The following is a 22958-nucleotide window of genomic DNA, read 5'->3' as shown; positions in this document are numbered from 1 at the left end:
ATATAATGACATGATGACTTTGAACAAGGTGTATCCTGTCACATTATTAATCAGTTTATTTTATTTTTATTTATTTATTTATTTTACATTTGTTGACCGGGCTAGTCTAACTGGATACATGTCCATTTTCAGTAGAGGCCCGGGGAGAAAAGCTCCAAGCATAAGCAATAACAATGTAAAAAAAGGAAACATTACGACTTTCTATATAATGACATGATGACTTTGAACAAGGTGTATCTTGTCACGTTATTAATTAGTTCCTTAACGACTTTCTATATAATGACATTATGACTTTGAACAAGGTGTATCCTGTCACGTTATTAATTAGTTCCATTACGACTTTCTATATAATGACATGATAAATTTGACAAGGTGTATCCTGTCACGTTATTAATTAGTTCCATTATGACTTTCTATGTAATGACATGTTTACTTTGAACAGGGTTTATACTGTCACGTTATTAATTAATTCCATTATGACTTTCTATATAATGACATGACTTTGAAGAAGGTGTATCCTGTCATGTTATTAATTAGTTCCATTATGACTTTCTATATAATGACATGATGACTTTGAACAAGTCGTATCCTGTCATGTTATTAATTAGTTCCATTACGACTTTCTATATAATGACATGATGACATTGAACAAGGTGTATCCTGTCATGTTATTAATTAGTTCCATTACGACTTTCTATATAATGACATGATGACTTTGAACAAGGTGCATCCTGTCACGTTCTTAATTAGTTCCATTACGACTTTTTATATAATGACATAATTACTTTGAACAAAGTGTATCCTGTCAGGTTATTAATTAGTTCCATTACAACTTTCTATATAATGACATTAGGACTTTGAACAAGGTGTATCCTGTCACGTTCTTAACTAGTTCCATTACGACTTTCTATATAATGACATGATGACTTTGAACAAGGTGTATCCTGTCACGTTTTTAATTAGTTCCATTACGACTTTTTATATAATGACATAATTCCTTTGAACAAAGTGTATCCTGTCATGTTTTTAATTAATTCCATTACGACTTTCTATATAATGACATGATGACTTTGAACAAGGTGTATCCTGTCAGGTTATTAATTAGTTCCATTACAACTTTCTATATAATGACATTAGGACTTTGAACAAGGTGTATCCTGTCACGTTCTTAACTAGTTGCATTACGACTTTCTATATAATGACATGATGACTTTGAACAAGGTGTATCCTGTCACGTTCTTAATTAGTTCCATTATGACTTTCTATATAATGACATGATGACTTTTAACAAGGTGTATCCTGTCACTTTATTAATTAGTTCCATTACGACTTTCTACATAATGACATGTTGACTTTGAACAAGGTGTATCCTGTCACGATTAGTTCCATTACGACTTTCTATGTAATGACATGATGACTTTGAACAAGGTGTATCCTGTCACGTTATTAATTAGTTCCATTACGACTTTCTATATAATGACATGATGACTTTGAACAAGGTGTATCCTGTCACGTTATTAATTAGTTCCATTATGACTTTCTATATAATGACATGATGACTTTGAACAAGGTGTATCCTGTCACGTTATTAATTAGTTCCATTACGACTTTCTATATAATGACATGATGACTTTGAACAAGGTGTATCCTGTCACGTTATTAATTCGTTCCATTATTACTTTCTATATAATGACATGATGACTTTGAATAAACTGTATCCTGTCACTTTATTACTTTGTTCCATTATGACTTTCTATATAATGACATGATGACTTTGAAGAAGGTGTATCCTGTCACATTATTAATTTGTTCCATTATGACTTTCTATGTAATGACATGATGACTTTGAACAAGTTGTATCTTGTTACGTTATTAATTAGTTCCTTAACGACTTTCTATATAATGACATTATGACTTTGAACAAGGTGTATCCTGTCACATTCTTAATTAGTTCCATTAAGACTTTCTATATAATAAAATGATGACTTTGAACAAGGTATATCCTGTCACGTTATTAATTAGTTCCATTACGACTTTCTATATAATGACATGATGACTTTGAACAAGTTGTATCCTGTCACGTTCTTAATTAGTTCCATTAAGACTTTCTATATAATGACATGACTTTGAACAAAGTGTATCCTGTCACTTTATTATATAGTTCCATTACGACTTTCTATATAATGACATGATGATTTTGAACAAGGTGTATCTTGTCACGTTATTAATTAGTTCCTTAACGACTTTCTATATAATGACATTATGACTTTGAACAAGGGGTATCCTGTCACGTTATTAATTAGTTCCATTACGACTTTCTATATAAAGACATGATGACTTTGACAAGGTGTATCCTGTCACGTTATTAATTAGTTCCATTATGACTTTCTATATAATGACATGTTTACTTTGAGCAAGGTTTATCCTGTCATGTTATTAATTAATTCCATTATGACTTTCTATATAATGACATGACTTTGAAGAAGGTGTATCCTGTCACGTTATTAATTAGTTCCATTATGACTTTCTATATAATGACATGATGACTTTGAACAAGTTGTATCCTGTCATGTTATTTAGTTCCATTACGACTTTCTATATAATGACATGATGACATTGAACAAGGTGTATCCTGTCACGTTATTAATTAGTTCCATTACGACTTTCTATATAATGACATGATGACATTGAACAAGGTGTATCCTGTCACATTATTAATTAGTTCCATTACGACTTTCTATATAATGACATGATGACTTTGAACAAAATGTATCCTGTCACGTTATTAATTAGTTCCATTACGACTTTCTATATAATGACATGATAACATTGAACAATGTGTATCCTGTCACATTCTTAATTAGTTCCATTACACCTTTCTATATAATGACATGATGACTTTGAACAAGGTGTATCGTGTCACATTCTTAATTAGTTCCATTACGACTTTCTATATAATGACATGATGACTTTGAACAAGGTGTATCCTGTCACATTATTAATGAGTTCCATTACGACTTTCTATATAATGACATGATGACTTTGAATAAGGTGTATCCTGTCACGTTCTTAATTAGTTCCATTACGACTTTCTATATAATGACATGATGACTGAACAAGGTGTATCCTGTCGCGTTCTTAATTAGTTCCATTACGACTTTCTATATAATGACAGGATGACTTTGAACAAGGTGTATCCTGTCAGGTTATTAATTAGTTCCATTACAACTTTCTATATAATGACATTAGGACTTTGAACAAGGTGTATCCTGTCACGTTCTTATCTAGTTCCATTATGACTTTCTATATAATGACATGATGACTTTGAACAAGGTGTATCCTGTCACATTCTTAATTAGTTCCATTATGACTTTCTATATAATGACATGATGACTTTTAACAAGGTGTATCCTGTCACGTTATTAATTAGTTCCATTACGACTTTCTATGTAATGACATGATGACTTTGAACAAGGTGTATCCTGTCACGTTATTAATTAGTTCCATTACGACTTTCTATATTATGACATGATGACATTGAACAAGGTGTATCCTGCCACGTTATTAATTATTTCCATTATGACTTTCTATATAATGACATGATGACTTTGAACAAGGTGTATCCTGTCACGTTCTTAACTAGTTCCATTACGACTTTCTATATAATGACATGATGACTTTGAACAAGGTGTATCCTGTCACATTCTTAATTAGTTCCATTATGACTTTCTATATAATGACATGATGACTTTTAACAAGGTGTATCCTGTCACGTTATTAATTAGTTCCATTACGACTTTCTATGTAATGACATGATGACTTTGAACAAGGTGTATCCTGTCACGTTATTAGTTAGTTCCATTACGACTTTCTATATAATGACATGATGATTTTGAACAAGGTGTATCTTGTCATGTTATTAATTAGTTCCTTAACGACTTTCTGTATAATGACATTATGACTTTGAACAAGGGGTATCCTGTCACGTTATTAATTAGTTCCATTACGACTTTCTATATAATGACATGATGACTTTGACAAGGTGTATCCTGCCATGTTATTAATTAGTTCCTTTATGACTTTCTATATAATGACATGTTTACTTTGAACAAGGTTTATCATGTCACGTTATTAATTAATTCCATTATGACTTTCTATATAATGACATGACTTTGAAGAAGGTGTATCCTGTCACGTTATTAATTAGTTCCATTATGACTTTCTATATAATGACATGATGACTTTGAACAAGTTGTATCCTGTCATGTTATTAATTAGTTCCATTACGACTTTCTATATAATGACATGATGACATTGAACAAGGTGTATCCTGTCACGTTATTAATTAGTTCCATTACGACTTTCTATATAATGACATGATGACTTTGAACAAAATGTATCCTGTCACGATATTGCTTAGTTCCATTACGACTTTCTATATAATGACATGATAACATTGAACAATGTGTATCCTGTCACATTCTTAATTAGTTCCATTACGACTTTCTATATAATGACATGATGACTTTGAACAAGGTGTATCCTGTCACATTCTTAATTAGTTCCATTACGACTTTCTATATAATGACATGATGACTTTGAACAAGGGGTATCCTGTCACATTATTAGTCAGTTCCATTACGACTTTCTATATAATGACATGATGACTTTGAACAAGGTGTATCCTGTCATGTTCTTAACTAGTTCCATTAAGACTTTCTATACAATGACATGATGACTTTGAACAAGGTGTATCCTGTCACGTTCTTAATTAGTTCCATTACGACTTTCTATATAATGACATGATGACATTGAACAAGGTGTATCCTGTCAGGTTATTAATTAGTTCCATTACAACTTTCTATATAATGACATTAGGACTTTGAACAAGGTGTATCCTGTCACGTTCTTAACTAGTTCCATTACGACTTTCTATATAATGACATGATGACTTTGAACAAGGTGTATCCTGTCACATTCTTAATTAGTTCCATTATGACTTTCTATATAATGACATGATGACTTTTAACAAGGTGTATCCTGTCACGTTATTAATTAGTTCCATTACGACTTTCTATATAATGACATGATGACATTGAACAAGGTGTATCCTGTCAGGTTATTAATTAGTTCCATTACAACTTTCTATATAATGACATTAGGACTTTGAACAAGGTGTATCCTGTCACGTTCTTAACTAGTTCCATTACGACTTTCTATATAATGACATGATGACTTTGAACAAGGTGTATCCTGTCACATTCTTAATTAGTTCCATTATGACTTTCTATATAATGACATGATGACTTTTAACAAGGTGTATCCTGTCACATTATTAATTAGTTCCATTACGACTTTCTATGTAATGACATGATGACTTTGAACAAGGTGTATCCTGTCACGTTATTAATTAGTTCCATTACGACTTTCTATATAATGACATGATGACATTGAACAAGGTGTATCCTGTCACGTTATTAATTATTTCCATTATGACTTTCTATATAATGACATGATGACTTTGAACAAGGTGTATCCTGTCACGTCCTTAACTAGTTCCATTACGACTTTCTATATAATGACATGATGACTTTGAACAAGGTGTATCCTGTCACATTCTTAATTAGTTCCATTATGACTTTCTATATAATGACATGATGACTTTTAACAAGGTGTATCCTGTCACGTTATTAATTTGTTCCATTACGACTTTCTATGTAATGACTTGATGACTTTGAACAAGGTGTATCCTGTCACGTTATTAATTAGTTCAATTACGACTTTCTATATAATAACATGATGACTTTGAACAAGGTGTATCCTGTCACATTATTAAATATTTCCATTACGACTTTCTATATAATGACATGATGACTTTGAACAAGGTGTATCCTGTCACATTATTAATTATTTCCATTACGACTTTCTATATAATGACATGATGACTTTGAACAAGGTGTATCCTGTCACTTTATTAATTAGTTCCTGTATGATTTTCTATATAATGACATGATGACTTTGAACAAGGTGTATCCTGTCACGTTATTAATTAGTTCCATTACGACTTTCTATATAATGACATAATGACTTTGAACAAGGTGTATCCTGTCACGTTATTAATTTGTTCCATTATTACTTTCTATATAATGACATGATGACTTTGAATAAGCTGTATCCTCTCACTTTATTAATTTGTTCCATTATGACTTTCTATATAATGACATGATGACTTTGAAGAAGGTGTATCCTGTCACGTTATTAATTTGTTCCATTACAACTTTCTATGTAATGACATGATGACTTTGAACAAGGTTTATCCTGTCACGTTATTAATTAGTTCCATTACGACTTTCTATATAATGACATGATGACTTTGAACAAGGTCTATCCTGTCACATTATTAATTAGTTCCATTATGACTTTCTATACAATGACATGATGACTTTGAAGAAGGTCTATCCTGTCATGTTATTAATTAGTTCCATTACGACTTTCTATATAATGACATGATGACTTTGAACATTGTGTATCCTGTCACGTTATTAATTAGTTCCATTACGACTTTCTATATAATGACATGATGACTTTGAACAAAGTGTATCCTGTCACTTTATTAATTAGTTCCATTACGACTTTCTATATAATGACATGATGATTTTGAACAAGGTGTATCTTGTCACGTTATTAATTAGTTCCTTAACGACTTTCTATATAATGACATTATGACTTTGAACAAGGTGTATCCTGTCACGTTATTAATTAGTTCCATTACGACTTTCTATATAATGACATGATGACTTTGAACAAGGTTTATCCTGTCACAGTATTAATTAGTTCCATTACGACTTTCTATATAACGGCATGATTACTTTGAACAAGGTGTATCCTGTCACGTTATTAATTAGTTCCATTATGACTTTCTATATAATGAAATGATGACTTTGAACAAGGTGTATGTGTCTTTAAATGTGCTCCGGGAGTGAGTAGTTCCCACAGTGATAAAAATGAAGTCCTTGTAGTTGCCAGTTAACAATGCACTGATTGCCAGTTAATAATTTACAAAACAGGGGACCTGCAACAACAAAATAGGAAGCCTGTGCCTTATCTGTGAGTCAACGTTTACCTAATAGGTCCATCAGGATCAGCTTGTCTAGTATACCTAAAGGAATCACGTAAACTATTAACGTGGAATTGGGGAGTGGTTGAAGTCTACAGTCTACGTCTCTTAACAGACAACCTCTTTCTAAGAGGTGCTGTGAAGGACTACAAGATAGTAGATGGAAAGTAATTATAGGTGCTGCTTTGTTTTAATTTTGAACTATAAGCCAAGTTAGCTACTAGTTTGATTCCCTCTGTGATTAATAAAACTGTGTTTCAGAGAAACACATGTGCCACTAGTTCCTTGAACACATTGGTGGAGAATGTGCACAGCTGATCAAGTATTTATCATATATCATGCCTTGCAATATCTCTGTAGCCATTTGTAGAAAATTTGGGGCTAACTCATTTCCTACAAAATTATTGCTGTTGTTCCCTGAATCATTTCTATTGCTGGATTTTCTTCTTCCTGTTTATTGATGATGAAAATCACAAAGGACATATTAAAAATGCTTTCTGACCCAAAAATACAGACAGATCAGAAGTCGCTGCAACTGTAGTAGCAGTTGTTTCTGCTAGCTAATGTACCTACTAAGCTCAAGAGGGAGCGTGCCATCCAAAACTATGTAAGATGATATGGGATCATGCCTGGTGTCTTTTGTGTCACCACAGGAAGCGGAGGTTGAGCAGAATGGACATAATGAAAACATATATGGACATGGAGGAAACTGTGTGCTTGCAGTAACGCAAATTCAAAAAAGGAACATTGAAGAAGGCTGGAATAACCCACAAACTATAAGAAATAAAAATGTTATAAATAAATCTGTAAAGCAGACAAACCAATAAGAGCACATATGTATGGTTGAAAACATGTTTATAAACTATGAATAGAATGTAACACCAACAGATAACTGAAAATGTTAAAAAATTTCAGCAGCATACAGGTTTTAAAATAGTTCTACTTAGTAATATAAGAAAATGGATATTACAAACTAATCCTAAAATCTCTGATAATGTAGTAACTTCAGTAGAATGCTTTTTAGATAATGACACAAGGCTGAATCTGTATTCCTTGCTTCTAAGTCTAAAGTTTCAGCAAGAAATATGGCAATTTCTGTGAAACAAGATGATCAATCATTTGTTCACACATGGGGGGAGTGGGTCATTTTGCTAAGTTTTGTGCTACTAATACTGTAGAAAATGTATAATTGGGAAAATGGAAGTACAAACTAGTAATGAAATTGAACCTATGAAGTGTAAGAAGACTACAATCAGAGCAATTGAGTCAGTGCTATATTTTTGTGTTATAACTAAGCTGATAAAGTATACTACATAGCCAGAGAGAAGGAAAGTTCTCAAGGTTTTGGAAGCAGGATTATCCTTATCAAGGGTTCCCTGTTATATAAACATCTGATTAGTATCAACCAAAATATTCCCGTAGTGTGTGCAGTCTAAGCCCAGTCATGTAGTGTATGTATTCCTACCCAGACATGTAGGTTGTGCAACCTGAGCCCAGCTACATAATATGTGTTGTCTGAGCCCAGTCATATACTGTGTGCATTCCCACTTAAACATGTAATATGTGCAACCTGAAACCAGCCACGTAATGTGTGCTGACCAAGCCCAGTCATATACTGTGTGCATTCCCACTTAAACATGTAATATGTGCAACCTGAGCCCAGCCACATAATGTTTGCTGTCCAGGCCCAGTCATATACTGTGTGCATTCCCACTTAAACATGTAAAATATGCAACCTGAGCCCAGCCACATAATATGTGTTGTCCGAGCCCAGTCATATACTGTGTGCATTCCCACTTAAACATGTACTATGTGCAACCTGAGCCCAGCCACATAATGTGTGCTGTCTGAGCCCAGTCATATACTGTGTACATTCTCACTTAAACATGTAATATGTGCAACCTTAGCCCAGCCACATAATGTGTGCTGTCCAGGCCCAGTCATATACGGTGTGCATTCCCACTCAAACATGTAACATGTGCAATTCCAAACACCTTCTTGAACCACAAGCAAAACACAGAAAACACAAGTCCAAGCACCTTTACCAGTATTCCTTTTTTTTCCTTTTATTTGCACTAGATCCGGTACCTCGGCCTTTCGCCTTCACGGATCACAAAACGTGTATGCTTCAAACATCTTTTTATACATATGCATACACATTCAGAAGCAATTAGCGCAAACAGCTTATCCAATTATACAATTATTCAATTTTAACAATTGAATCAACATTACATCAAATTCATCACATTTTACTGAAAATATTAATAGCGATAATAATCATAGCAATATCTATTTTTTACATACATTATCTAATAAATGTATATACAAATTTTTAAATTAGATATCATATTACAAAAAACCTTTTTATTATTAACAAGACTAATATATAACAAAAATAAATTATTTTACTATTTTTTTTTCTTTTATTTCTTATTTTAATTTAATCAAATCTAAATAGCCAGTTCTAAATTGAGTCCAAAAGGCTTTAGAGTTCCAAATTTTAAAATCATCTTTGTCTCTAATTCAATTAACTTATAGAGATAATCATTCCCTCCCATGGAAAAAGGTTTACACAAAATTTAAGACAATCAGGGGAACCACCATGTTTTTGAACAAAATGTTGGGCCACAGGCCTACCTTTACTATGATTTCTAATGTCTCTTAAATGCTCTAACACACAAATTGTCACCATTCTTCTTGTTTGCCCAATATACCAAGTATCTAAACATGAACTTAATGCATACACTACCCCTATGGATCTACACTTGAAGTGCAAATAAAAGGAAAAAAGTAATACTGCATGTAACATGTGCAACCTGATCCTGCCACATAATATGTGCTGTCTTAGCCCAGTCATACACTGTGTGCATTCCCACTTAAACATGTAATATGTGCAACCTGATCCAGCCATATAATATGTGTTTGTCTGAGCCCAATCATGTGGGGTGTGCATTCCCACTCAAACATGTAACATGCTTGAACCAACAAAATAAACACCTGGGGGATATGTACTCCAGAAATAAGTAAAAAGAAAATAGTTCTCCACCAGTAGAACAAAAAGTCTTTTGTCAGCAATTTATTGAGAAGTTTAGCGCTTTCGTCAATCCACAGTTGACTTCCTCAGAGCAATGAATCACAAAAAATACCAGTTTAAATAGATAGCCCATATAGATAACTGGTTAAATTCTATCCAATAGTATGTGAAGTTATATGAATATATTAATATTAAACAGCACATGAATATTAAACATTCAATCATAAAATAAACAAGTTTAAAACCAAACATCATTAAATCAGATGTAAATCGCAAATTTCATAGTGGGGACTAAACTGTTTCTGCTTTTTCTTTTAAAATAGGCATAATACTTAAATGGTCATTCAAACCCCGGGGGGGGGGGGGCACTAGCCTCAGCTGCCATAACAGTTCTTTCTTACACAAAATATTTTGCCAATGACCCCCTCTAAGGTCTGTGTCTACCATATCCAAGATAGCAAACTTGTAACCCATAAACCCTGCACAATTCAAACTGTGCCTAAACAAGGCATTAGTTTTTTTTTGTTTGTTTTTAACATCACAGAGATGTTCATAAATTCTTGTTTTAAACAATCTCTCAGTTTTCCCAACATGATTGAGCCTGATGAGCCTGGTCTGCAAGGTCATGGAATGTATCATCATGGAACTTATAAACAATGACATTGGTAATCTCCAAACTCTGGACCCTACCCAGTTTGGGTTTGTAAAAGGCAGATCATGTCTCCTAAACCTGATAGACTTCTTTGAAGCAGTCAACAAAGCCGTAGATGAGGGTAAGGTGGTACACACAGCCTATATAGATCTTGCCAAGGCTTTTGATACCATCGTCCACTCTGGAATTATAGATAAACTCACTAAACTAGGTATAATTCCCTATGTCACAAGATGGGTTGCCAGCTGGCTCACTGACAGAACCCACACTGTGAAAGCAGCAGACTCCAAATCCGACTTCAGACCAGTGACAAGTGGAGTACCACAGGGTTCAATCCTAGGTCATCTCCTGTTTGGTATCTACTTTTCTGAAGTACAGGCTAACACAGAAGGTCTTTGGCTAACAAAGTTCGCAGATAACTGCAAACTAGGAGCCATAATCAAAACTCCTAACGATGTGGACATCCTACAAAAGGGCCTCACTGAGACAGATGTCTGGTGTCAAAGCCATGGCCTCAAGCTCAATGCCAAAAAGTGCACTGTCATCCCCTTTGGTAAAAACTCTGTACCCATGAACTACAACATAGGCGGTAGTATACTTAAACACCAAAAGTGTGATAAGAGACCTTGGGACACAGGTGGACAGTAGTCTCTCCTTTAATAATCACATTGCCACAGTAGTCAGGAAATCCTTCTACATGGCACACCTCATCACAAAAGGTTTTTCATCCAGGAAAAAAAGAGGTCATTGTTCCCCTCTATTCATCACTCATTAGACCCATTATAGAGTACAATGCCCCTTTTGGTATGTACCTCACAAGACATCTACAACAACTGGAAAGGCCACAGAAATACCTCACAAAGAGGATTACTGGCCTCAAACAGATGCCCTATGCTGACTGTCTCAAACAACTCCAGCTTTACTCTGTCACATATCGCCTATTCAGAGGTGATCTATGCCTAACGTACAAAGCTATGTCAAACCCAGAGCTGTTGGACATCCTCCACATAAAGAAATCCCAATCCCTCCGAGCTACATCTCTAGGGACCTAAACCTTGTCACCACAATAAACAGAACATGCCGGAGGGATAGATTCCTGTCCCAGAGACTTCCCATAGTCTGGAACAAACTATCTATCTATATCAAACAAAGCTCCTCATTAGCACTCTTCAAGAAAAATCTTGATGATTGGATGGGTAATAGGAAATTCAGCCCGGGGATCACTTCTGTGGCTCTGCATGACAAGGGCACAGGAAAATAATTTTCTTGGATGGCAAAAGTCAGCGTACTGTTTGGCTAAGCTTATATAGGCCCTAGGGCCAATAGCCTAGTACCTACCTATGAACCTATGCACAACCTGATCCCAACCACACAGTAGATGGAGTCTGAGCCCAGTCATACAGCATTTGCAGTCTCATCTCAGTCACCTAGTGCATGCAATATAAGCTATCCACATAGTATGTGCAATGTGAGCCCAGCCATGAGGCATGTGCAGTGTGAGCCCAGCCATGTAGTGCATGCATTCTGGGTCCAATCATGTAGTGAGGGCAGTCTGAGCCTAGTTATGTAGAGTATGCAGTCTGTGCCCAGGCATGTAGTGTGTGTGCTCTGAATCCAGGCATGTAGTAAGTGTAGAAAATACAAACGGCAAGTTTCAAAAAGGCAAAACAGATGTCATTTCTTCACCACTTTATTTGGTACCTCGGCTTTTAGCCTTCAAATAATCATTTCATACTAGTGCTCCTTTCCTTTATACCCCATTTAACACAAATTCATTGATGTACAATTAATCAATCCAACACAATTTTTTAAAAGGACATACACATCATTTTTACAAATTTTGTAGAATAAATGCATTCAAAATTACAAAGTCAGATTACTGTCAATATTCATTCCTCTAGGTTGCAAAGTTCTAAAATTTATAATGAATCTACATTCTAACCTACCTAAATCATCTTTAAAACTTCCCCATCTTTAGAAAATGGGCGAGCAAAACAATATAGAACAAACTAGCATTGTTACCCCATGTGTGGACCAAAAGTGTTCAGCTACTGGACTAAATACACTCCTATTCCTAATATCCTTTAGATGTTCCAGGAGTCTTACCCTCACTTTCCTCTTAGTTTGACCAATGTACCATTTTCCCTTATCACACCCACAGCCTATTATATAAACAATACCTTGAGAATTGCATGTATACCTTTCCTTTGCCTTGTATATCCTCTCATTAATTTTTTATTCCCATGTAAATTTTTAACCCTACTACATACACTGCAGTTTCCACATGGCCACATGCCTTTCCTTTCTGTCCTCTCCACTAACAACCTTCCATCCCCACTTAATATTTCCTAAAGATTTGGGTATCTACCATATGAAAAGGTTATGTGTTCAGGAAAAAGAACCCCTAAACTGCCATCCTCCTTAATTATATACCAACAATTCCTTATTATTTTCTCCATTCTATGGCTAAAGGTTGAAAATTTCATAACAAAAAACAAACTTTCCTGTTCTTGTTCTACCATTCCCTGAACATGCTCCCCATCGCAATTATGGTTTCCTCTACTAAACCCGTTACTTCTATTAATTTCCCTTCTTTCTCCCAAAATTATTTTCTTAGGATTCAAAATAATATCTTCTGTGTATCCATCCTCTAGATCTTAATCTCATTACTGTGTTCTCTAAAACATCCTGTTTAAATTTTTCTTCGGATGTGTTCAAAAACACTCGCTTCATCTCACCCAATAGTAAAGCCCTAATTAAATGTGGGGGATGCATGCTTTCTGCATGTAAAAAAATTATTAACTGCAGTGACTTTCCTGCAGGGTTTAAATTGTATCTGGTCTGAATCTACCACATACAATTCCACATCTAGATACTTCATTCTCTTAGAATTTACTTCATATACAAATTCCAACATGACTAGTTCTATTCAGATCCACCATGAATTCAACAAATTTTTCCTGATCACTCTTGCAAATGAATATCAAGTCATCGATACATTTCTTTGTCACATGGTTCTCTAGTATTCTTTATATGGGATGCCACTCTCTCTAAATTTTTTTTCAAATGGAATAGTTTGTTTTTATAGAGGCTGCCCAGTTTTCTGTAGATGTTCTGTGGATGTTTTTAATAGTTTGGTTTATATGTAGATCTAACTTGAGATTGTTGTTGATGGTCACTCCTAGTAGTTTAGTATGTGTGTCTGGAGAGATGATAGTTCCATCCGTGGACACAATATTGAATGAGTTGGGAACTGGAGTCGATTTGTTTGGTTTAAATATCATCAATTTAGACTTGTTTGGATTAAGTGAGAGGTTTTTGTTAAGAAACTGGGTTTCAGTAGTTTGGAAGGATTTTTGGGTGATGGTGAGCAGTTTGTGTGGTTTATTGGCTGAGCAGACTAATGTTGAGTCGTCAGCATATTGTATAATGGATGTTTCTTGGCAGATGCAGTGAAGATCATTACTGAAGATGGATAACAGTAGGGAACCTAAAATGGACCCTTGTGAGACTCCAGTGGTAACAAGTAGCAGTGAGGATAGGTTATTGTCCTATCGAACTGCTTGTTGTCTGCTTTGTAGGTAATCCTGGAACCAGGCTAGTGAATGGTTGCTAAGGCCAAGATTAGTGAGGGAATGGATTAGTTTAGCATGGTTGACCATACCAAAGGCTTTTGACAAGTCTAAGAATATGGCAGATGTAAGTTTGCTTAGGTGTCAGTTTTGGTTGATGTAGTTTATAAAGGACAGAAGGGATGTAGTAGTACTGTGGGCAGGTCAGAATCCATGCTGGGTGGGAGAGAGTAGTTGTTTATTGAGAAGGTATGGCATAAGTTGGTGGTGTATACATTTTTCAAAAGTTTTGGCTAGTGGGGGCAGAATGGCAATAAAGCGTCAGTTGGTAAGGTCAGTGGATGTGCCTTCTTTATGTAAAGGGATGATATAGGAGGTTTTCTAGACTGGTGGGATGGTGCTTTCAGATATAGGCCTGTTAAGCAGAATAGAGATTGGGTAGGCAAGATCATTAGCAGCCAGCTGAAGGTATTCAGAGGGGATGTTGTCAGCTGTTAGGGAAGATGGTTTAAGTATAGTTAGCAATTTTTTTACATAATTATTAGGGATGGGTTGAAACTGGAAGGTAGTTTTAGGCCTGAGCACAGACACGGGAATATTGGTGTCACTGGTATTAGGTTGTTGTTGAACTAGTTTGGAGGTAGTTTCTATGAAGTATTTATTGAATGAGCCCAGTATATCAGTGATTTCATTTGTGGAGGTAGTTGGGGGGGTGGAGGATGTACCAGGATGAAGTAGTTTATTCCAGCCCAAAATTTTTAAGGAATGTGTTGATGTTGGTTTTGCAGTTGTAGGAAATAGTTCTTTTTGTCCAGAAGAATAGTTTGTTTTAGTTTCATTTCTTAGCTTTCGGAAATGTTCTCTAGTAGCTGTAGTTTTTGTGGCCTTCCAGTGTTACTGGGCTCTATTTCTTTGTGCTATCTTTTGTTTAGTCTCTTTGATGATCCAGGGAGCTATGTTCATTTTGATTTTTCTTGTATGAGGTGGGGCATAGACATTCAGGATTCTTAGGAAAGTGTTGTTAAAATGATTAACAGCTTCATCTAGGGGAACTTCTTTTAGTATGCTCCAGTTTTGGTATTTTAGTTTGTTTGAATTTGTTTGGGCCAAAGTTTTGTTTGTTACAGGTAGTTTGAATTAGTGGGGTAGAGTTGGGATGGGTATTATACTTTAGTAAGAAGATGGGTTGGTGATCACTGAGGGTATCTGGTAGGACACCTAATAGGTAAGGAAACCTGGTCTTGTTTATTAGGATCCAGCCTAGGAGACTTTCTTTGGTTTTGTTTCCTGGCCTGGTACTGGTTTGAATAACTTGGGAGAAGGTAAAGAGAGTGATATGGTTAGTGGGGTTTGTATTCGAGCATGAGTGCCAATCTATATTAAAGTAACCAATGATGATTGTTTCTTGGGGTAGATTAAGATTAACCCAGTGTAAAGGCATTCTAGGTAGGAGATGTTGTTGCCAGGAGATATATAGCCTGTAATAATGTTGACTGATTTTTTGTCATTAAGTTTAAGTTTGGCTAGAAGTAGTTCAAAGGTACTGAAGGGAGGAATAGCAGATCAATAGTACAAATGTTAGGTTATTTTTGTAAAGTAATGCTACCCCACCCCCTTTCTTGGATAATCTATCATTGCATAATACATTGTACCCATTTGGGAGGAATTCACTGTCGGGTGTAGTAGGTTTTAACTATGTTTCAGTTAGGGATAGGGATAAGGGGAATAGGAGGATAACAAGGCATGTAGTAGGTGAACTTTGTTGTTTATGCTTCAGATATTTAAGCTTAGTAGTAGACGGCTGTTTTTTGGTTGAGAGAGGGAGGGAGGACAGGCTGGATGAGAGGGATGGAGAAGAAGGTGTAGATGTGCAAGGGTTTGGACCTGGATTGGGATGTATGTCCCCAGCTAGGGTTAGTTGGTGGCTAATGTGCTGTAGGAGTTTGGATAGTTTGGTTAAAATGGTAATATATTTATTTGTAGTAAGAGATTTGGTAGAGGTTGGGAGGAGTATACTGAAGGGTGGAGTGAGAGTTATGCAGCAGTGACTATTTGGGGACATGTGTGAGCTATAGTGATGGCTAGGAGATATGTGATAGGACATATGCTTTGATGGGGTTGTAATGGTAGGATTTAGTATGGTTTGATAGGAGGTCAGGTGGTGGGTTAGAACTAGAAGAAAGAGAATTGTGAGATTGACTGTGTGCATGGTAATTGATTTGGAATGGTGTGGGTGTGCTCAAAAAGATAAGGGAGTGTTTTAGGCTGAGGAAACAATGAGGACTGATAGCTGAGGAGGTGTTCGTAGAAGTGACTGGTTTGAACTGTGTGGGTGGAGTGGTTAGGTATAAATCTAGAGGTAGTGGGGGTGGGTGGGAAATGGGGGTAGGGTAGGAGAACGGAGCAGGGCTGCACCAATAACAACAGGTAAGGGCTGGTTTCTGAAAAAACAATCAGTAAGCCTTGAATTGAGAATGGTTATGTAAATATTGCTATTTTTAAGCTATTGTAGCAGCAATTCCATCCAGTGTAAGTCTTTTATTGAAACAAACAGATAAATCTGATAAGCACTTTCACCCAACAAGGCTTCATCAGACCATAATGCATCACTGATAACAACTCCTTATACAGTAAAAAAGGCACCAAAAACTGAATTCAAACATTTTCTTAAAGTGAGAGAGTCCAAAAAACTGTAGCAAGGGAACAAAGACTCCAAATGGAAAAAACAAGGAACTTGAAGCACACAAAATCCACTGGAGACACCACACGGAGATGACCACTGTTATGGAAAACTTCTTTATTTGGAACAGGAACACACAAGCGCTTTCATGTAGCTGTACTACGCTTCTTCAGGTGTAATAAAACATGAATTTAGACAGCTTTTTATACAACCTCTTTTGGCGCTCAAACTAACCAATTTAGATCCTAATTAGATAATTAGTAACAATCATAGTAGGCTAATTTAAAGAGACAACATTAAAAATTCTTTGAAAAACAAGAAAACATTCCTTAAAAAATTTTAAAAAGTGACATAGATAGCAAAGTTGGCAAAAGATGCCTTGGGCAAACTGTTCTGCATAAATAAAGAACAAAACCATCTGTCAAACTGACGATACAAGCCTGCTAGCAAACCAAGCTTGCATTAATGCAATTGTAAATAATCATGGCCAAAACACAAAACATAAAACATAAAACATAAAACATAAACCGGAAAGCAATATTTTCTGGATGAGTATTGCAGTCTAATACAACTGAAATGTATAAACTAACTCTATTGTTAGAGTCGCTCAACTAAGCACATGCTGAACTCCTTAATGTATAGCCTCCGGTCGGTAAGCAATATTTTCTGGATGAGAGTATACAATACAGCGATACTCTAATACAGCTAAAATGTGTAAACCAACTCTATTGTTAAAGTCGCTCAACTAAGCACAAGCTGAACTCCTTAATATGTAGCCTCCAGTCGGTAAACAGACCATGTGCATCAAACCACACCAAATGTACAATATGGTGTGGAAAAGTGATGCTACGCAAATACTGCTGTCAAACAGTGTGTCCCATACAATAACTACCTTTCTAAAAATAACTACCTTTCAAAAAATAAAAAGCAACAAAGTATTGTTGCTGTTAACAAGTGCAAAACATAATCTTAGCTAATGCGTTAAAAACATATTATTATGGCCACCGCAGCAGCAGAATATCAAATAATACTGACCTAAAATACAACCGCAAAGTGCCCTGAACTTGCGTCATGTCTCAAAAGGAAAGCGCCATTACCATTCAAAAATAAAATCGATCCATGGCAATCACAGTCAAGATGAAATCGCTCCCATTGTCTGAACATGAGAATTCACACATACAGTCAAGACAACAAAGGCCAGTCCGGCAGTAAAGAATATCCTACTGGCAACAGCAGCTACCAGGCATGAAAGCGAGGTAGCAACCAGCTGCTGGCGTACTGAAGCGTTACTAGTTAACATATGACCTGATGGAGAACTCTCCATCTAGCAACGTAAACCTGCACACCCATAACGATCAAATAAAAAAAAAATATTATAAAAAAATCTGAAATGAAAAATATGAAAGAAAATATAATAGAAAATATAAATAACAACAATCAACAACCAGATTACGAGCAACCAGCCCACTCACTTCTAGTAATATCACGTTGCTAGATGGAGAGTTCTCCATCAGGTCATATGTTAACTAGTAACGCTTCAGTACGCCAGCAGCTGGTTGCTACCTCGCTTTCATGCCTGGTAGCTGCTGTTGCCAGTAGGATATTCTTTACTGCCGGACTGGCCTTTGTTGTCTTGACTGTATGTGTGAATTCTCATGTTCAGACAATGGGAGCGATTTCATCTTGACTGTGATTGCCATGGATCGATTTTATTTTTGAATGGTAATGGCGCTTTCCTTTTGAGACATGACGCAAGTTCAGGGCACTTTGCGGTTGTATTTTAGGTCAGTATTATTTGATATTCTGCTGCTGCGGTGGCCATAATAATATGTTTTTAACGCATTAGCTAAGATTATGTTTTGCACTTGTTAACAGCAACAATACTTTGTTGCTTTTTATTTTTTGAAAGGTAGTTATTTTCAGAAAGGTAGTTATTGTATGGGACACACTGTTTGACAGCAGTATTTGCGTAGCATCACTTTTCCACACCATATTGTACATTTGGTGTGGTTTGATGCACATGGTCTGTTTACCGACCGGAGGCTACATATTAAGGAGTTCAGCTTGTGCTTAGTTGAGCGACTTTAACAATAGAGTTAGTTCACACATTTTAGCTGTATTAGAGTATCGCTGTATTGCATACTCTCATCCAGAAAATATTGCTTACCGACCGGAGGCTATACATTAAGGAGTTCAGCATGTGCTTAGTTGAGCGACTCTAACAATAGAGTTAGTTTATACATTTCAGTTGTATTAGAGTACCGCTGCACTGTATACTCTCATCCAGAAAATATTGCTTTCCGGTTTATGTTTTATGTTTTATGTTTTATGTTTTGTGTTTTGGCTATGATTATTTACAATTGCATTAATGCAAGCTTGGTTTGCTAGCAGGCTTGTATCGTCAGTTTGACAGATGGTTTTGTTCTTTATTTATGCAGAATAGTTTGCCCAAGGCATCTTTTGCCAACTTTGCTATCTATGTCACTTTTTAAAATTTTTTAAGGAATGTTTTCTTGTTTTACAAAGAATTTTTAATGTTGTCTCTTTAAATTAGCCTACTATGATTGTTACTAATTATCTAATTAGGATCTAAATTGGTTAGTTTGAGCGCCAAAAGAGTTTGTATAAAAAGCTGTCTAAATTTATGTTTTATTACACCTGAAGAAGCATAGTACAGCTACGTGAAAGCGCTTGTGTGTTCCTGTTCCAAATAAAGAAGTTTTCCATAACAGTGGTCATCTCTGTGTGGTGTCTCCAGTGGATTTTGTGTGCTTCATTTTCTTAAAGTGACAAGATCATAGTCTTATCAAACATCTTATTCTAAAAAATTAATTACATCACCATCTAAAAAATAACAAAATTATATGAAAAATATATATAAAAATATGTATAAAGAAATGTGTAAAGAAAATATGTAAAAAATATATAAACACATATAGAAAATACATAAGAAATATACACATTTTAATACAAATACATAAATGCTGATAAGAATATATACTCAACTAATAAATACTCTCATTTCATAAGAACACAAATTTCATGTGTCTATTATACACAATATATAATGATCTTTACCAACTGGTGGACACTTGGTTCTATCTAAGACTTCTAGTCCTCAAAAATGGTTTCAGGTGTACCTTGTTCATAGGTTCATAAGATCATAGGTAGGTACTAGGCTATTGGCCCAAGGGCCTATGTAAGCCTAGCCAACAAGGTTCCCCTGGCTTACGCCACCCAAGAAAGTTATTTTCCTGTGTCAATGTTGAGCAGAGACAGAGAAGTGATCCCGGGGTGTATTTCCTATTTCCCATCCACTCATCAGGATCATTAAGGCCTGGATGAAAGTCAGACCTAAACCAAATTATCCATTTAGCCTCCTGTGTTTCAGTACGGTTCCTAGTGTCACCACCTCTAGGACCTGTGAATAACATCTCAATGACTCTGAAGGTGAACATATGTGTGTCACCTCTCTCCAATACAGACTGTGGACTTAATTTTAATTTGATAAATGTGTTCATGTATCCTGTCTCTGAGTTTTCTATCTGTCTTGCCCACACAGAATCCATCACATGCCACACAAGTAGCAAGGTAAACCACATGCTCAGACTGGCAAGTTGCAGAGACATGGAACTCATAACTCATGCCATTTGAGGGGGTGCACAAAATTACCACTGGAATTTATAAAGTGGCAAAAATTACAACTAGTGCAAGGAACTGTACCAAGGGTATCATGAACATTCTCCTTCCTACCTTTCTTAGGATAACACAACTTCTTCAGGTTGGACCTGTTCTTGTACACACAACATGGTGTATCCCCTACCACCTCTCTAACCACCAGGTCCACAGTCAGTACCTCCCAGTACGATCTAATAATGTCTTTAACACTGCCCATGTCCTTGGTGTAAAACAGAGGGATCCTGACATTACCATTTTCCATTGTGACTGTAGGGTGCTCTGCTTTTACCTGATCAAAGGCTATTTCTTTAGGATCTGAAAAATAGCAGGTAGTCACATCCCTTCTTAAAGTGGAGATCGCAGCTATTCCCATCTTGATTTCCTGATCCTTGTAAGCCCTAGACTTAAATCTCTCACATAGTTTCTCTAATTCAGTTTCAATGCCTTCCTGTGAGGGGTTATAATCAGAAGTCCTCATGGCTTGACCTCTAATCACATTTTTAAACACATATCCCGGGTGCATGCTATATCTATGCAATAAAGCATTCCGATAGCATGATTTCCTATACCCTCCAGTGTTTAACATTCCATTTGCTATTCTCTCTACATACACATCCAAGTAAGAGATCCAAGTGTATGAAAATTCATACGTGAACTTCAAAACACTGGATAAACCATTCACTTGATCAATAAATAAAGCCAGTTCACCAGTGGTCCCTGTCCAGACAAAAAAAGTGGTCATCCACAAATCGTCTATAGAAGGAAACCCTCTCACAAAACTCAACCAGTTCAAATAAACAATCCTCCTCCCAGGCAGCCATGTAAAGGTTGGCATAGCTATTAGCACAAGAATTGCCCATAGCTATGCCATCCCTCTGCAAATAATACTGGGAATTAAAACTGAAGATATTATTTTCCAACACTACCTTCAAAAACGAAACTATGAGATCTACAACATTACCATTCAATCCAGAATGACCCTTAAGGTATTCAGTTTTTGGCTCCTTTTTTACTATATAAGGAGTTGTTACCAGTGATGCATTATGGTCTGATGAAGCCCTGTTGGGTGAAAGCGCTTACCGGATTTATCTGTTTGTTTCAATAAAAGACTTACACTGGATGGAATTGCTGTCTTTGGATGTGTTTTAAAATTTACCAGCTGTGTTTCTATATATTACCTGATTTTTTGCTGATCTCTTTAAGTGTTCTGCTTGAATTACACAGCGCAGGTGGTTTGATTCCCACAGATGACTCAAAAGAAGGTTCATTGGCAAAAAACATAGCAGAACATACAACTGGAAATACATCAACTGTGCTACAACACAGTTTAGAGTTGAGGGTGGCACAGTGATGCAACAAATAGTGTTTTTGTCTCACAGCAAGAGGTTCTCTGGTTTTATTCTTGGCTAGCATTCCTTCTGTGAGAGTCCACATGTCCTCCCTGTGTTTGCTTGGTTTTTCTTCGGGTGGTCCCATTTCCTCCCTCTTTCCAAAGACATGCAGTAGGTGGACTGGACACTGTAAATCGGCCATAGTTGTGAACATGCATGTGATTGTGGTCTAGAAGAACAGCTGCAACAAGGCTAAGCCACCTGGCAGTGTGAACCATGGGTCTAGATGATTGTCACTTTTGAGGTGACACCCAAAACCCACTTTTGAGGTGACACCCAAAACCCATGTACAAAAATGGGAAAAAGGGGTTATGGATGGATGGATAGATGGAGTACTTAGTAACATTAGATTTAATGTTGGCTGGTGTACTATTATATGTTACCCTTATGCAGTAGGTAACCAACTACTGTGAAAACAGAGACTGTCAAAGACCTGGGGTTGTAACAGTGCAGTCAGATTTGACCAGGAAAGTAATTTGATAGTAAGAAAATAGAACAGAATCATGGGTGACATGTTTAGAACCATCATAAGTAGGAAGATGGAAGATATGCACACAGGTTGACGGTAACCTTACTTTGATCACCCTGTCTCCATAGTGGTAAGAAGGGCATTCTATATTGCTGAGCTCATAGGTAAGTGCGTTCCCCCTAGAAAAAAAGTAGTTATAACCTCCCTGTACTCAGGCCAATAACGGAGTACAACTCCCCTTTTGGTATGTACTTTTCCAAGCACCTGCAGCAATTGGAGAGACCACAAAGGTTCCTCACAAGGAAAATTCAAGGTCTTCAGCATCTGTCCCATGTGGATCATCTGAAATCACTGTCACTTTATTA

Source organism: Protopterus annectens, chromosome 16.part0, assembly GCF_019279795.1.
Source record: "Protopterus annectens isolate FY-2018-M chromosome 16.part0, PAN1.0, whole genome shotgun sequence".
Taxonomy (NCBI): domain Eukaryota; kingdom Metazoa; phylum Chordata; order Ceratodontiformes; family Protopteridae; genus Protopterus; species Protopterus annectens.
The sequence above is the reverse complement of the archived record's forward strand: the minus strand, read 5'-3'. Positions refer to the sequence as shown.